At 33.9% G+C, this 19,029-nt stretch overlaps 1 long non-coding RNA gene across 1 annotated transcript; it reads right to left on the bottom strand.

Moving 5' to 3' along the window:
* Window positions 1–794: 794 nt before the first annotated feature.
* On the bottom strand, window positions 795–18,422 carry LOC120350605. The gene is made up of 3 exons (XR_005570929.1): window positions 16,578–18,422; window positions 1,091–1,095; window positions 795–805 (listed from the first exon to the last, which is right to left on the bottom strand). It is a non-coding gene; the product is annotated as an uncharacterized LOC120350605 (long non-coding RNA).
* Window positions 18,423–19,029: the final 607 nt, after the last annotated feature.

Raw genomic sequence — 19,029 nt, forward strand, 5'->3', positions numbered from 1 at the left:
ACGATTATCTTAAAAATGACTTGACTGATTCATTTCAAATTCATACTCTGTATAGTTATTTATCAGCTATATCAACTGGCATGAGTCTCCTTCCTGGGAAACTAATGAGGGGTCCACCCCATCCTTGAGAAATGGACTTTGTAACCTTCTTCTCGTGCATGAGGTAGGTAGGTAGAGCAGTCTATAAAAAGAACATTTATAGTCGAGATATTTCATCTGTAGAACAGCTGTTTTGACGACTTTAAAAAAAAATCATCGGATTTCACAATTTACACAAAGGAAACAGTACTCTGAAAACAATTATATATACAGTAGTCTGATCGTAGTTTCAAATGTGTTGCTGCCAATCGTCATTATGTTATTCCTCTAAATTATTCTCGTTTGAGAATGAGGCTCACAGTTCAATGAGCGAGGAAAGTTGTTTGTGTGTACCACACCAGATTTTTTCATTAGCCTGTGAGCTCGATGGAAACTGAAACAATCCCTCATTAAACATAGAGTTGGTTTCATAATAATATATTGAGTGGATTATGGAACAAAAGATGAACAAAAATATTTATTTGGGTACGGTATGTATAATCTTTGAAACCCTACAGTGAGGTGCACGTTATAATGGCAGTGGAGGAAGATAGGAGAACAACATTGCCGATCCTCCGTCTTGCCATTGCCTTCTATAGACGGTAGCTGATACAGGTTTATTGATGTAATATTAACTGTTCATTCCAGTTTAAAGTAATCAATTATATTTTATTAAGCAAGAAATGATATTTTTCAATAATTTCATAATATTAAGATGAAATATTTTCTTTATTAATTATACATTGTTGAAAGACAGAAGAGCTGACAACAGAGCAAAGCGAGAATAGACAAGAATAGCAATACTATTGCTAATCAAACACTGCCATTATAACGTGGACCTCACTATAGAAGCTACAGTACTACATGTCATACTTGCTTAGGGCAATATTATAATTTTGATATTAGAATTCAACTTATTTTCCAGTATTATGAACAAAACGTTCCGCTGTTTCGCTCTAGCAGACCACATTCACTGGAAACCGACTAAGGTCAATTTTGTTGTCAAACAAACTTGATCTGTGAAAAGGTTTGAAGAATATGTGTTTGAAATTTGTATTTGATTGATTCGAAGTTATTGTAGAACATACAAACAAACAGACGGGCAAAGATTTTGGCCTTGAGTAGAAAGTAGGAAATCGATAATGCTTGTTCAATTATTACTTATCCACAGCTTAAAATTTTGTATTTTTATTTTTAGGCTAGTAGATAATACTCAATCTATACAAAACCAGGAATGATAAATTGTCAGGGAAAATAAGGGATAAATGGTCAGGGAAACAAACATTTTTCCAGGAAAACATTTATTCTTTATTTATTCATTTACAATGCAAATGACACTAATGCAATAACATAGAAGATAAAATAATAAGGTAGTCCTTGTGCTATTTTTCTTCCAAATTTATAGGTGACAAAGTCCGAAATAAGGTTAGAATTTCACGTGTACAATTTTTATAAAATTTTAGTCCAAAATAAACATGAAAACTATAAATTTTGAATTAAGATGACTTGAATTAATAAATTGATAAGTAATATTCTACTCAATTACCACTTGAAACTAATACTTTCGAGTTATTTTGAAAAATTTGGAACCATTGAAGAAACACAGACTTGTAAACACATGTATTGAATCAAAGTATTATTATTCAGACTCTATATTTTCAAACCATTATTCTATTTCAAGAATGACTATTTAACACAGACTTCAACAATGTTTGGTTTTCTTCCAGATGATCCAAGCAGCATATTCATATTTCAATGAATCCAAATATTCATATTTTAAACATCGTGCTCCAAAGGGAAACAGAGATAATACATTTATTGGAAAGGAGAGAGAGAGATAGAACTAAAGAAGCGTTGCCTGCACCACAAACAGAATAACTTAGCTGAAGGAGGAGGAGGAGTGGTGTAGGAGAAGGGAGGAGGGCTCCTATCAACTCGGCCATCTTTTAACGATTCGCGTACATAGCGACATTACCATACCATAGAGCTGATGTGAAGATTATCAAGTATTATGCATTTCTACACTGCCATAAGCAGAGCGCTATAATAACCGACACTGTACTCTGCACATAAGCCACCCCTGAAACCGCAACGCAGCGGGTCACTACTAAACGCCTTTACCACAAAACTGATCAATAATATGCAAGAGGAGTTTGTAGAGTTAAATTGTCTCATTATGTGACTTGGTATAATAATATCCTATCATATTAAGCGAGCAATTTCTAAATTTATATATCTGGTTATTTTAAAAAAAAAACCCTTATTGACATTAGCTACTTTTAATTTAATAAAACAAAATAAATCTTATAGCACCATTTATTCTTTAAAAAACTTCAACATAGTTGAACAACTAGTTTCGGTTTACACCATCTTCAGGTTCTAAAATAAAATAAAATTCAATAACTAACATAAAATAACAATATAAAACGAACATATGTTTAAATTCATATGACTAATTTATTTCTGGTAAAAGTTCTGGTAACTTTTACCAGAAATAAATTAGTCAGATGAATTTAAACATATGTTCGTTTTATATCAATTAGTAAACAGTAGTGTTATTGAGTTTTATTTTATTTTAGAACCTGAAGATAGTGTAAACCGAAACTAGTTGTTCAACTATTTTAAAGTTTTTTTTAAAGAATAAAGGGTGCTATAAGATTTTATTTTGTTTTACTGGTTATTTTCATATCTGGCTATTTTTATATCTGGTTATTTATGTTCAACGGATCTCGAAAACGGCTTTAACGATTTTCACGAAATTTGGAACATAGTAGGTTTATGATATAAAGATTCGATTGCACTAGGTCTCATCCTTGAAAAAACTCGCTGAACGACATTAAAAGGACAATTCATCCTTGGCTGAAACAGCTGTGGATAGTAAAAAGGTGAGTATGTGAAAAATCAAAATATCGCATCCCTGAAATTCATAAGATGACGTATAGCCAGCTGTGAAATATAAACACGATCTTTTTATAGAATTGTGTTCTGTTTATCAATAAATCCTATACTATTAAACGAGCAACTTCTGTTTATATTACATTCAGATGTTTAGATGTCTGTCTATATGTTTATATTATGTTTGTATTTCACCGGATCTCGAAAACGGTTCTAACGATTCTCACGAGATTCAGAACATAGGTTTATAATATAAAGAATCGATTGCACTAGGTCTCATCCCTGGGAAAACTCGCTGAAGGACATTAAAAGGATAATTATTATTCATCCTTGGGAAAACAGCTGATAATAATTATTTCGTCGTCTGATGGAAGTGAGTGAGCGAATTCATGTGTGTTGGAATGTGTCAAAATTATGACTCAGCTGTTGAACTTTTGTAATCATTGAATCAGGTACTTAGTGCCGGTTGCAAAAAAGCCGGGTTATTTTCAATTCTGATTAATTCCAGTAGATCCATCTTTTTGAAATGGTCTTCTCTGATTTGGTTCACGTGAAGTTAAACAGGATTTAAATTTAACCGGCTTTTGTGCAACTGGGCCTTTGTGAGGGAAATTTTTGCATTCTTCTGGGAATTAATCTCAATTTACTGTGATTAGATAGAACATTTCTGTATGAACTATGAATGTTATTATAATTTCTTCTTTCGTAATAATTTTTTTATGCTTTTGTACTCCAGAGCTAAGCTCGGTCCCCGATATTTTAAATAACGAGCGAAGCTCGGTGTCCCGATATTAGTAATAATAGTACAGTAGGTTTTTGATATTATAATTATTTATCACTAGCAGGAAACCCGTGCTTCGCAAAGGTCTAATTAAAAATTTCAAACTGAAAACTTCAAAATAGGCCTACAACCATCCTCGGTTAATTAAGAATCTATATGCAAAATTCCAAGTTTATCAGTCCAGTAGTTCAGGGGTGATGTGAATTTTGTAGATTGTCAGTGTTATGAATAAATTTAAATTTCAATTTCAAGTTAATCAGTTGAGTAGTTCAGACGTGATGATGCGTCATTCGTGAATTTACTATCTCGTACGTGTATAAGCCAGTTCTTTCCTCTATTATATTATAGATCATCTTTTTTCTTGCGTAAAGCCAAAAATTTTAAAAAGTGCTCAAGAGGCATGGTTGATAAGCTATCAGTGACGCTGATAAACTACTGATTAGATAAGTTAAGATACATGCGACTGCTACTCCCTTTGGAAGGGTGACCACTACAATAAACGCTAGCTAATATTGCATTTGAATAAACAATAATATTCAGTTATTCAATAACCAATGCAATGATGTTGGTGAGTGTTTGACTAACAATGATATTCAATATTCAACATTCAAATGTGAGTTGAAACAGGGAAATATGTCTAATCCTTGAAGTCAAGAAGAAGGAGAAAAATGATGATGATGAAGAAGAAGAAGAAGAAGAAGAAGAAGAAGAAGAAGAAGAAGAAGAAGAAGAAGAAGAAGAAGAAGAAGAAGAAGAAGAAGAAGAAGAAGAAGAAGAAGAAGAAGAAGAAGAAGAAGAAGAATAGGATCACAAATTGAAACAAGGATTTTTTAATACTACTTCAATCAACCATCAAATCATTACTAATTAAACTGTAACTACAAACCCTATATTATATTATGAAATTTAGTACTGTCATGTTCAGGTGTGAAGCAGAGTGCAGACGCTCAAGTTTACAATCAGAGTTTTGCTCAAGCAAAAGACGGATCGTTTGGTTCAAGCAAAAGACGGATGTAAAATTGCGTCCACACGCATCCATCTTATGTCGTCCGTTTTCCTATTTTTGTGCTCACAAGCTCAGTTCTTGATATCGTTCATTGAGTCTGAATTGTATTCGGTTGACATATATCCGGTAGATGAGAAATAATGATATCGTATTTTTTCGCTGATTCAAAAACAAAAACAAAAGTATTACTGTTAATCGCTAAATGGCTTTGTTTACATGTCATATCTCGAGACACAGAGATTGTAAATGGATTGAAATTTTGTAGATAGTATTCTTATCAACAATATAGTACATCTTAATATAATCATGATAGTAGATCATAATATCAACATAAAATTCTGAGAGTATCATGAGAATCAAGAGAGAAAAAAAAGGGTTGAATGGAGTTATCTACAATCGATAAAAAAACTTGCTTATTTTCAAGTACTCGCGAGGCATTTTATTATTTTGAGGGCGCTGAATCCGAATCTGAAATCACAACTTCTCTATCTCTATTTTTACGCGATTTAGGTTTTGGTGGATTAGCAAAAGACGGACGGTTTGATGGAAAAAGATTGCCGGCCGATACATTTCAAGTTTGACGACTTAAGCTTGAAGACCCATCCGTTTTACCGTCCAGACGCAACGACTTACATGCTCCGACTTTTGCTTGATCAAAAGACTGAAGCTAAAATTGAGCGTCTGGACCGGGTACTAGAAAAAATTAAATAATTGTAAATTGAGAAAATTATAAAATTATCTGTAAATTGAGCACGGGTTTTCACTTGAGTGAAATGAGTAAGAGATGAGAAGTAGAAGTCAAATTGATTTGAAGCGCGAGGTAATTTGTGAAAAGGATTAAAAACTGGGTTACCCACGCCCGCAATTTCAATCAGGTGAGCAAATAGAATCAACTGGATTTATCATAACGCCATTAAAACCACCGCCACTGAATTTGCTGTATATACCGCCACTATATTATATACCACCATTTATATACCGCTAGTGTATTTATTCCCACGCCCACATCCCTCCCACGCCTTATAAATCATCATCATCATCATCATCATCATCATCATCATTTACTAGTAGTTCTGTGAACAGTGGATCTCACGCAGTATTCTCATGCACAAGTACCAGATGTCAACTGTTTTAAATGTTAACAAAATCAGTTCACGTTTGAATTTGTATTTCATATGATATATTAATTATGATATTCATCCAGTTCCGTGATGATCTTTCTATCTGATGAAAATTAATTTTTTAGAATCAAAAATATTATAATTTCTCCAGCATTTGTTTATTTTTATTCACCAATTAAATTAGTTTTTTCGAATGTGAGAATATTGATACTGATGGGCACGCATATACCATGACTGCAAAACAAAATATTGAAACCAAAGTCCTTAAAGCTGCGATTAGACCAAATTTATTAACAAAATGTCAATAACTCAATCCTTATAGATTGAACATAAATTATCATACACATGATGAACATGTGTGTTTGTCAACTTGCGTTCAATCTAATAGAATCTATAATGATTAAGTTATAACCATTTTGCTAATAACTTTGGTGTAAACCCAGCTTAAAGATCTCTTCAATGTCTTTGATTGAAACTATATACCTTATACAAATACAGTAATAGACTGGCTTCTCCACACATCTGTGTAATCACTTGTCAGCTGATTTATGATGAATAATATTCTATAGTCTGATTTTTTAATCTAATATTGGCGTATGAAGGAGGTTTTTTTTTCTTTTATATTATCCTTGAAATGCCAAATTTCCAAAAACCTTGTATATACGTCGACGCGCAATTTAAAAAGGAACATACCTGTCAAATTTCATGAAAATCTATTACCGCGTTTCTCCGTAAATGCGCAACATAAAAACATATAGACATTTAAACATTAATAGAAATGCCAAACCGTCGACTTGAATCTTAGACCTCACTTCGTTCGGTCAATTATATACCACCATATATACCGCTAGTGTATTTGTTCTCACGCCCACATTCCTCGCCCGCTTATAAATCATCATCATCATCATCATTTATTATACATGTCATAGGTCATTTAGGATCAGAGAGTATAGAATGGAATGTTACATTCTATCCTCACTGTTTAAAATAGCATTGCCAATTGTCATAAATAAAATTCCAGGTATTGAAGCCAATTTAGTATATCAGTGTAGTGTTGATGCTCAATTGAAGGCATAATGCTTGATTAGTTCAACCTGTAAATTATTGATGTTTAGCATAAAATGAATGAATGCTAGATGCAAGTTTTGATATTATATGAAACCAAATTATTTTCCACAACAATTAATTGAAAAGAATATAAACCTATTCAGAGCCAAGAATAACACAATGAGTACAAGATAGCTGCGCGAGGTCTACTGTTCACGGGACTAGTAGTAGGCCTAATGAAGACTGAGAAAATTACAAAAAATTATCAATATATTACGAAACAACCAGAAACCAAATTTAAGTTTAAAGAATGAACAAAATATTGATGGGGCAACTTCTAAATAAATCAAATTATCTAATGAAATCTTTCAATATTTTGATTACTAGAAATTCAACTTTCTAAATTTGGAGGTTCATTTTGAAAAAAAACTTGAAAATGACTTGGGAAAGCCGAAACTAGTTGAATTTTATATGAAAAATCTGGTGTGGCGCCGCACTCACACAACTTTCCTTGCCATTATGAGAATTTTTCACCTGACGCTAGTGTTCACGCGAATCTCAAGTCTACTATTCAAAGATCCAAGCTAGCTGGTGACAGGGCAATAACGCTGGAGACACACGAAGTGTGCTATCTCTTCATAGTGAATGATTTAATAGAATCAACAGTTTGCAATTGGAATAATAACATTTTCTCGAATTTCGAGCTTATTTTAAATTTTAGGTGAGAATGTTACTGAACATTAATTGTAGAGATTTTCATGTTCAATCTTTTCCACTTGGATTTTTTTGTTTAAATTGTATTGATAATTGAGAATCTAAAATCAAACTTTGCATAGATGGGGCGGAGCTCCTGGAATTTTCACAGATATGGGACTTGTGGCAGTTGATAGAGCTTATCAATGACTATTTTAGGTATAAATTTGATCATAATCATTGGAGCCGTTTACAAGGAAATCGCGAAAAACCCTGTATTCGACAACATTTTTACCATTTTATCCGCCATCTTGAATTGCATTTGATCGAAATTGTTCGTGTCGGATCCTTATATTGTAAGGACCTTAAGTTCCAAATTTCAAGTCATTCCGTTAATTGGGAGATGAGATATCGTGTGCAGAGACGCACATACACTCATACACACACACACACACATACACACACACACACACACACACACACACACACACACACACACACAGACCAATACCCAAAAACCACTTTTTTAGACTCAGGGGACCTTGAAACGTATAGAAATTTAGAAATTGGGATACCTTAATTTTTTTGAAAAGCAATACTTTCCTTACCTATGGTAATAGGGCAAGGAAATTAAAAACTGATTCCTTTAAATTTCAGTCATTGAGCTGCGTTTACAGCAAAGTTAGTAACAAAATGTTAATAACTTAATCCTTATGGATTTTATTAGATTGAACATATTTTATCATACACATGATGAACTTATGTCAGTTCCGCTCAATCTGATAGAATCTATAAGGATCAAGTTATTAACATTTTGTTAATTTGGTGTAAACCGAGCTCTTTTTCAATTTTCTCGTTAAATTTCAAACACACTTGTAATTGCAGTTTTATAACCTCAGCTGTACCGACAGTAGCATACTTCCATATTTTGGTTTTCAACGAAACCAACCCAAACTTGTCCAATCAATCAAAACCATCCAAACTTGTTGAACCCCAATTAAGAAAAGAATTATTGTTGAGTTCAGTTGTGCAATGGTATTACGCATTCAATTAGTCGGCGAACCACAACGGCAGTGAATCATAGCATAGAGAAACAATAGCGTGAGTAGATATCCCATGGTATAGGGCGTTTATGTCGCAACTTTTACTGTTATCTCAAGCCGATAGTTCATGTAATTCTTTCCCGTGAAGCTGTGTGACACTGGTAGTCTCTCATATTGACCATTCATTCACTCTCACCCCAACAAAACAGTAAAATTCGTCAATAATTAACAGTAATCGGCTTGAGATAAAAGTAAAAGTTGCGACATAAACGCCCTATACCATGGGATATCTACTTATGCTATTGTTTCTCTATGATCATAGGACATCGATTTTGGCATGACATCGACATTGTGTTCTGTGCAACCAAGGTATACCTAGGTATATACCAAGGTATTATATCCTATATACCATTCTTGGTGTTCAACGACCGACCCGGGCTCACTCTCTCACACTCAATCCCTCGTCCTCTCTCTCTCTCACATACACACACTCACTCACTCTCTCTCTCTCTCTCCAACAAGACCCAAGCCATAGCGTGCTTACTGCTAGCTAGGCGGCCGCATCACGCGATCAAACAAGCTTTTCTTTTCCTTATTCAGCAATTTTCTCGTTTTCCCTTCAGGCGCCGCACTGACGCGCTTTTCTTCAAAACAGTACAAACGCATACTATCACGTATACAACTGCAGTCACCGGATACCCTAGCTCCCTTCCATTACAGAGCAATTACAAGTCCTTTTCTTAAGCCCGGTCCAGACGCTCAACTTTACCATCAGAGTTTTGCTCAAGCAAAAGACGGATCGTTTGGTTCAAGCAAAAGACGGATGTAAAATTGCGTCCACATGCATCCGTCTTATGTCGTCCGTTTTCCTATTTTTTTGAGCTCACAAGTTGACATAATTACAGTAGAACCTCTGTATAACGAAGTCAATTATCCCTCGCTGTAGAGAGGTATTCGTTATCGAGAGGTTGTTCTGTCAAGAAAACTGACATGATCTTATGGATCTTATAATATATCACAGGCAGTAATTAAATGAATATGGTACATAAAACATAACATCCAGAACGTAGATAGTGAGATTTTGTGAAATGTCACACATTTTACAAAATTGAAATGTATGACAAAATCAAATGATGGGAGGATGGGGAAATCCAGCATTCCCGTTCCTTCATTCATAAATGGCGAGTTCTAACAATTGAAATGTGTGACAGAAGCAAGGATGAGAAAGTCCAGTAGTGCCTGCTCTACGAATGAATTCTTGGATTTCTACATTTCCAGTAACTTGCATTCAATTTCCGACATGTATTTCAATCTGTATTGACTGTCTACCACCCTCAAGTCTTTCAACCTGTATTGACTGTCTACCACTCTATCTTATTCCTACCTGAATTGCCATTATTTTTAGTCTATTGACCTTTCTGCTGAAACTAAACAATTCCTTGAAAATGACTGTCTGGTTCCTATACACACTACATTTTTTATGTTAAAGTGAAGAGAAAACTTTGTTGTTGAGAGGTCCGAAACTCGTTAAATAGAGGTAAATAAGCAGCCAAAACTCTAAAATGTCATGGGACCAGGTAAAAATGCGTTGTGTAGAGGATTTCGTTGAGTGGAGGTTCGTTATAGAGAGGTTCGACTGTATATCCGGTAAGCCTAGATGAGTAATAATTATATCGTATTTTTTCGCTGATTCAACTGGATACTACTATATTTAACAACATAATGACAAAAATATTACTGTTAATCGCTAAATGGCTTTGTTTACATGTCATATCTCGAGACACAGTGATTGTAAATGGATTGAAATTTTGTAGATAGTATTCTTATCAACAATATAGTACATCTTAATATATAATGATAGTAAATCATAATATCAACTTCAAATTCTGAGAGTATCATGAGAATCAAGAAAGAAAAAAGGGTTAAATGGCGTTATATACAATCGATAAAAAAACTTGCTTATTTTCAAGTACTCGCAAGGCATTTTATTATTTATTAAAGGGCGCTGAATCCGAATCTGAGATCACAATTTCTTTATCTCCATTTTTACGCGATTTAGGTTTTGGTGGATAGGCAAAAGACGGACAGTTTGATGGAAAAAGATTCCCGGCCAATACATTTCAAGTTTGACGACTTAAGCTTGAAGACCGTCCAGACGCAACGACTGCTTGAGCAAAAGACTGAAGCTAAAATTGAGCGTCTGGACGGGCCTTTAGGATAATTTTCTCTGAACATTTTTGTAATAATTGTTGTAAGGGGGCCGTAATTCATTTCGTGGCAGAAACAAGCCTGTAGTGAGGTCCACGTTATAATAGCAGTATTTGATTAACATTGGTGTTGCTATCTTTGTCTATCATTCGACAAAGCAGGTGGCACTATCTTTCTCTAGCTCCGCTACGTTGCCTGATCGTTATTATAATTCAATTCGTGTCAGAAACAAGACTGTGATGAGGTCTACGTTATAATCACAGTATTTGAATCCTTGTCTATCATTCGACAAGCCAGATAGTGCTATCTTTCTCTAACTCCGCAACCTTGCCTGAAAGATTTTAAACAATGCAGAAATATAATTGATTAACAAAATATTCAATTTCAATTATGAAAATTTATTATTGAATCATTGGATGGCACTATCTTCATCTATCTCTGCTAGATAGTTTTTAAACAATGCAGAAATATAGTTAACAAAATATTCAATTTCAATTATGAAAATTTATTATTAAATAATTGAAAAATATACTATCTTGGCGAATAAAATATAATTGATTATTTTAAACAGGAATGAACAGTTGATAACTGCATTATTACATCAGATATGCCGGTTTCAGCTATCAAATAGAAGGCAGTGTCAAGAGCTCTATAGAAGGCAGTGACAAGACAGAGAATCGGCAAAGCTGTAGTCAAGACATTTCCATTTCTAATGAATGACTCATTTACAATGAATTTCTCCGCGGAATTCATATATTGTTTAGAATGTCTCTGAGCAGTTAATGTGGAATCACATTAGGAAATAATCAGTTATTGAAAAAATATCGATAAGATAGAAGCGGTTAATATTATTAATGACAAAATAAAAACGTTTGTTCTATCCATAGGCAATAAATTGACATTATGATAATCTTCCATTTTGACAATGATGATTCATTAATATACAACAAAAGATTTAGTATCAAGTCGAGTACTTATGACTGTATTAATTAGTGCATCTTAATAATATTCTTGAAGTTGAAATATAATGCTTATAACTGATTATCTTTTTTCGTTTCTTTTTATTTCTGTTCATAACTGTTACAATGAGATTTTAGTTTAAAGATTGAAATACTGAATATGAATGGATAAATTTATTGACGGGAACACAACTACAATTTAGGTACAATGACCATGATTGACCAGTTTTAGATCGATTCCCTAATACATACATGATGATGATAAGTTCAAATGTAATGTTATTAATTTGTAAATTCTAAATTTTTTAAAAACACCAATATTTGAAAGAAAATAAAGCAATAGAACGATTTCACATAATAGTTCAAATGTAATGTTATCAATTTGTAAATTCTAAAATTTTTAAAAAACACCAATATTTGAAAGAAAATAAAGCAATAGAACGATTTCACATATAATATATTGAATCTCAATTAGACTAGTAGTTCTGTGAACAGTAGAACTCGCGCTCAGTAAGTTACATTGATCTGTTGTTATGTTTTCTCAAAAATTAATAAATAATTTATCAATTTAAAATGTCTAGAAAAAATCCTAAATAAACATAGAGCTTTCTGTCCTATCGTACCGTGACTTGTCGTCCCGGAATATGAGTGTGAGCGCTGTTATCAGGTCTGGCTGCAACTGTCTATAACGTTGATGGAAAGATACATTTTCAAGATGTTCGATGTTTTTGAACGGGTAGTACTGTATTATAATCCACTAAACAGCTGATTTATGATAAATAATTCTATAGTCTGATTTTCACTCTAATATTGGGGTATGAAGGAGGCTCCTTTTTCCTTTTATATTATACTTGAAATGCAAAATTTCCATAAACCTTGTATATACGTCGACGCGCAATTCAAAAAGGAGCATACCTGTCAAATTTCATGAAAATCTATTACCGCGTTTCGCCGTAAATGCGCAACATATAAACATTGAGAGAAATGCCAAACCGTCGACTTTGATCTTAGACCTCACTTCGCTCGGTCAATAACTAATTCTCCACTAGAAAAGTTGAAATATCTAAATAGATATTTATTATATATAATTCCCTTTTCTTCTCCTCTTCACCCTTGTTTCCTTACTTTTATACCCTCTACCGGCCTATTACATAGGAAACCATAGTTGGCTAGGTTTTTTCCTCCTTTCTTTCTTTTCAGCACATCCCGCCATGTAACCTGTTTTTGTATTTTATTCGAAATTTATTTTTGATTGTGATTTTTTGTATTAAGATTTATTTTATGTATATTGTGTTGAATTGAATAAAATTATTGAATTATTGAATTGAACATCATAATATCCTTTTTTGAAATATAAATCCCTTTTATGTAGAAATATAATTAACAAAATATTTTATCTTGATTATGAAAATCAATTACGAAATCATTGAAAAATCTAATTTCTTGCTTGATAAAATATAATTTATTATTTTAAACGAAAATGAACAGTTAATAAACCTGTATCTATAGAAGGCATTGGCAAGACATTGACAAGATCGGCAACGTTGTTCTCCTATCTTTCTCCACTGCCATTATAAAGTGGAGTATAATATTTTTACTATAACTATAGTATTTTTTCCGTGGAGCTAAGTGAAGCAGGTAGTTTCTTAAGGTGCGTACAGACTTTCGCTCTGCTCCGCAACCGAACGTCACTCGAGCAGAGCGATTGATGATCGACCGGGGAGCAAGAGTGGAACGCGAGAAGAGCTAACATCTCCCGTAACATTCATGATCGGTTCGAATGCAGAGCGGGGGCGGAGCGATTGCGGTACGATGGCGGAACGAGGGCGGAGCGTGCGCGGAACGGGTTGGAGGCGCATATATTTATCTACACAGCTTAATACTGTGTCGTTCTTACACTCATACCCAGCCAAGACGGGAATAACAGTAATCAATGTTTTGGATGGACACGTAAAGCCGTCGGTCCCGGCTGCCTAAAAAGCAGTCGTTAGGTCATGTCAGAGGCCCTGAAATTGATCAGCTGCGACCTGAAAACTCTGACAGACCTGAGCCAGCCAGGTCACTCGATAATATTATTATTATTATTATTATTATTATTAATGGTAATCGGCCTGGTATTTGATTATTTTAAACGAGAATGAACAATTAATATTACATCAATAAACCAGTATCAGTTACCCTCCATAAAAGGCATTGACAAGACAGAGGATCGGCAATGTTGTTCTCCTACTTTCTCCACTGCCATTATAACGTGGACCTCACTATAGATACTGTTGAATATAGAGGTAGGGTCAGAAATAGTCTAATGAATTGTGTACTTTGTAAGGTGCATGAATTTCATGATATCTCACACACCATAATAATAATTAAATCTTGAAAAGATGTTGACTAAATAATATTTTCGGACTAAAACTTTGACTTTGTCTGTTGTCAACGTTGTCAGTTATTCAATCTGTTGTGAATAAGATTCAGTTTTTGATTAACTTTTGTTTATTCATTCAGTTTAATAAGTGATAATAATATTTGACATCCTGTGACAAGAACATTATGTTTGGAAAAGGGAACCTTTACCTCCCAATTATTCATATGATTTGTGTGTTATTCAATTTATAAATTAATTACTAACTATAAAATATAAGTATAGTACTCTTTGAAATCAATAAAACAATAGATAAGAATACAAATAATTAATTTGTAGAATAGAATAATAGTTCCCTTTGAAATTATTAAAATAATAGAATAAGAATACAACTAAATAAATAATTTGTATTGTTATTCTGATATTTTATTAAATTCAAAAGGAACTATTATTCTATTTTATAAATATAAAAGAATTTATTGTTTCTCATAAACAACAGTACAATATTACAAGAAAAAACAAAACAAAGATATTAAGTTATTATCCATATTTATCAAAAGCTATGTCTCAAATATAACAATGTAAGAATACAAAGAAATATTTCTCATTTAAACATCGCCATAAATGCAGTCATAATAATATAAATAAAAGAAAGTAGCCCTGCATTCATTCATTTTAATTATTAACTGTACATTTGTAATTTATTCTGCTAATATAACAAAAATGACTCAATTCAGCACTCCAACTTATTTATTACTATAATTTACGACTCACACTGGCGCACAAGGAATCTTCCTTTTGCCGGTGTTTTTGCCTCACCTACTGTACTTATGCATGTGATCATAAATTGAATCTTCATTTTAAAACTATTATTTATAATATAAAGGATATCATTTCGTTATTATATCGAATTACTTATATTTATTTTTTGTAAAGCTTTTTTTTGTATTTTGTTTTTGGCAAATAAAATTCATTCATTCATTCATTCATTCATTAGACTACATCAATAGCAAAAATTACAACACATTGAGGCCTACAGCTTTAAAACTAGTCTAGTCTACTAGTGAAGGGTGAATTTGGAGAATAACTCACCATTAAAACGAACGCGTGGGAGAGTCGCGACAAGACACGTTTTAGCCGACGACGAAACTAGGTTATTGAAAGTCGTGAGGGGATGTTTGCTTTTGCTTTTGCTTTGGTATCGCGGGTGCAATCGATTTCTGTGCAAAACAGCGTGCTGGATGTTCATATCACCCAGAACGCAAAACGCCACTATACTACCAAAACAACAACAACAACAACAACAAGACAATCCTGTCACAGGACAGTTTGCAAGTGACAGACAACCTAACCTATAAACTGCCCGCTCAGATAACTAGCTCATGCGTATGAGAGAGCTCCACACAGAATTCAAACGATTCTAAACTTTGGGGTGAAACAGATCTGGCCGTTTGTTTACCAATATCGATGTACATTAGTAGTTTGTTGATGTGATGAAATCAACGTGTTTGGTTAATTTTTTAACGGTCGTTGCAGGATCACAGTTGGTGTCGGGAGGTTGTTGAATGATGATAAAAATAGCACACTGGCGTGTTAAATTTATTAGTTTTTGTTTCACACACATACACACACACACAAACTCGCGAATGTTTGTAGGGGAGCGAGCCAGTCGTGGATGAGATGACAAACGATGATAAGAGAACTAGACGTCAGTTGAAGATCGATGCAACGAGGTCCCGGGTGGACATAGTCGTCGCAGTTGCGATGCGGTTGACACTACTTGGAGGCCCAGAGGCTTGGAGGCCGTCGGAAACACGACAACTAGGAACTTGGCGAAGCGCCGCTAGCGCCCTCAAGCGGTCGATCGGCCAACTAGCTACGCCGCGGTATGACTGGCAGCCCGCACCCTTGTTATCGACCCACTCAAGCACCCCACCCCACCCCCACACGCCCCACCAGGTGAACGAACCAAATGGGCCCATGCACTGCCCACAGACAACAATTCACCCACTCAACAAATGCCAACAGCTAGCTCTCTTCAAATAATAAAACTAATACGCCGAGATCAATTTCGTGAAATAAGCACGCTGCCGCCTCTTTCCTCGAATTGTATAATGGAAACCTGTCCTACATTTCACTCCTGTTTTCCTTATTGACATTGAAATCTATCCGAATGAGAGAGATTTTACCCGATCAATGAACTTTTTTAAAGGTCATTCGTTACTGTTTCAATAAAACTAGAATTATTTTATGAAAAGGGAAAATAATTTTCTTCATTAGAAATAAATTTTTTTTATTATTATTATTATTATTATTATTAGCGTATGGCTTTGAATGGTGGGGAGACCCAAGGGTAGTTCCACCTCGCCGTATATAGTCCTTTCGACCCCACCGGGGGTGGAGACCCAATCCTCTACCAACATTTATTCTGATTCTTCGGTCACCCAGAAGTTTACATCCTTATTCTTCCAGGATTTGGATTAATTTCTCATATTATTATACAAGAAAGAGGAAAAAAAGAAACTTTCGGATCTATTGGAATAAATAGATCATCTATTGGGATCTATCGACCCCACCGGGGGTGGAGACCCAATCCTCTACCAACATTTATTCTGATTCTTCGGTCACCCAGAAGTTTACATCCTTATTCTTCCAGGATTTGGATCAATTTCTCATATTATTATACAAGAAGGAGGAAAAAAAGAAACTTTCGGATCTATTGGAATAATCTAAGTTCCCAAATGGGAAACCGGACACTAAGGTTACAGTGAGCACAATACTTTAAATTTACACTTTACACTTCGGAATAAAGTTCATTTTGATGTTAAAAAGTCCAATCATTATACAAAACCGAAACAAAACACAAAACCACTAAGCCAAATAACAAATAATTCTGAATAATTATATTTCTCTTCAGAATCTATAACATGAATGTAGTTACAGTTACAGCCAAACATTCAGCTGAGCTATAATTTACAAAACTAGAATTTCATGACAAGGAAAATATCTATTCATTAAACATTTCTGGAAATATTTCTATTCAGTATCCTATTGAGAAAAAATAATTTCCTTGATTTGAAATAAGGAGTGATTCTGAGAATATTTCTATTCATAATCTACACCAGTGTAGATAATTATGAATTTGAATTTATTTTCAATAAATTTTTGAATTTGAAAAAAAATTATTCATTAAAAATTACTGGAAATATTTCTATTCAGTATCTTTGATATTGAGAAAAAATAATTTCCTTAATTTGAATTAAGAAATGATTCTGGTCTGGGTTCTATTTAGAATCTACACCAGTGTAGATAGTGTACTAGTTGAATCTGAATTTATTTTCAATAAATTTTTTAATTTGAAAAAAATCTTGCATGAAGTGAGCATTATTTTTTTGTTGGACAACCTTATCAAACTGTAGTTTCGAAAGCTCATGCAAAACATACAGATAAATTAGCACTGACATTTCTTTTTTTGGAGAAGAAAAATGACACTTTCTTTTCGGGTCCAGCGAAGGCAGCCATTTTCAAGACAAAACCTGAGGAGTTTTCTTTTACAACAGAGCTACATAAAGATCTTCACCTTTTCTTTACCTTTTATCAGATGTATATCTTTACCAGATCTATAGCTCTTCTGAATAAATATTTATAAATCATCCTAACTGGTAAATTCTTGTTGAAACATCCTGAATTATACAGATTATGATAGTTGGAGGTCAAGACTCATATAAAATGAGAATTTGCTACTTTAATAATCCAAGACTTAATTCAAGTGCTAAAAATAGAGTACAACAGATCAATAGTAGCTGGATGCACGTTTTCGGACACAAATAGTGTTTTTCAGACGTCAGTAAAAAATGTCGTGAATCACAAACGCAAATTCAGAGAATTTCCAATAAAATATTAAGTTTCCAGAAAATGGTTGACTGACCGTTGTAGTCATATCTAACTGCTCATATCAGATTAATTCTAGATTTATTTATTAGCAGGGTCTTGAGAAGCGATTTGGTTTCGTGGTTGCACTGATAAGCAAGCTATCGACAAGATAAGTTAAGCTCCATGCGTCTGCTACTCCCATTGTAAGGGTGGCCACTTCAAGAGCTGAACTCTAAATACCATATAAATAAAAAAATATAAATCAGATTATCCTTTTTAAATTATTTCGTCACGACATGATTGTTTTGGCTACTAATGCCATTTTCAAGTAGCATCGTACTTTTTATTTAAAAGTAGCCATATAGAAAAAATCTGGTGTGGCGCACTCACACAAATTTCCTTGCCGTTATGAAAATTGATCACCTGACGCCAGTGTTCTCGCGCATCTCAAGTCTACTTATAAACAAAGATCTTAGCCAGCTGGTGACAGGACAATAACGCTGGAGACATACGAGGTCTGCTATCTCTTCATAGTGAATCATTTGATAGAATCAACAGTTGCCAACAGTTTGCAATTGGATAATCACATTTTCTCGAATTTCGAGCTTATTTTCAATTTTAGGTGAAAATGTTACTGAACATTAATTGTAGAAATTTTGATACTCAATCTTTTCCACTTGAATTTTTTTTGTTTAAATTGTGCCTGAAGCCTGATAATTGAGAATCTAAAATCAAACTTTGCATAGATGGGGCGGAGCTCCTGAAATTTTTACAGATATGAGACTTATGGCAGTTGATAGAGCTCATTAATGACTATTTCAGGTATGAATTTAATCAAAATCGTTGGAGCCATTTTCGATAAAATCGCGAAAAACCCTGTTTTTGACAACATTTTCACCATTTTAGCCGCCATCTTGAATCGCATTTGATCGAAATTGTTCGTGTCGGATCCTTATAGTGTAAGGA

This window comes from Nilaparvata lugens, chromosome 3 (genome assembly GCF_014356525.2).
Source record: "Nilaparvata lugens isolate BPH chromosome 3, ASM1435652v1, whole genome shotgun sequence".
Classification (NCBI taxonomy): Eukaryota; Metazoa; Arthropoda; class Insecta; order Hemiptera; family Delphacidae; genus Nilaparvata; species Nilaparvata lugens.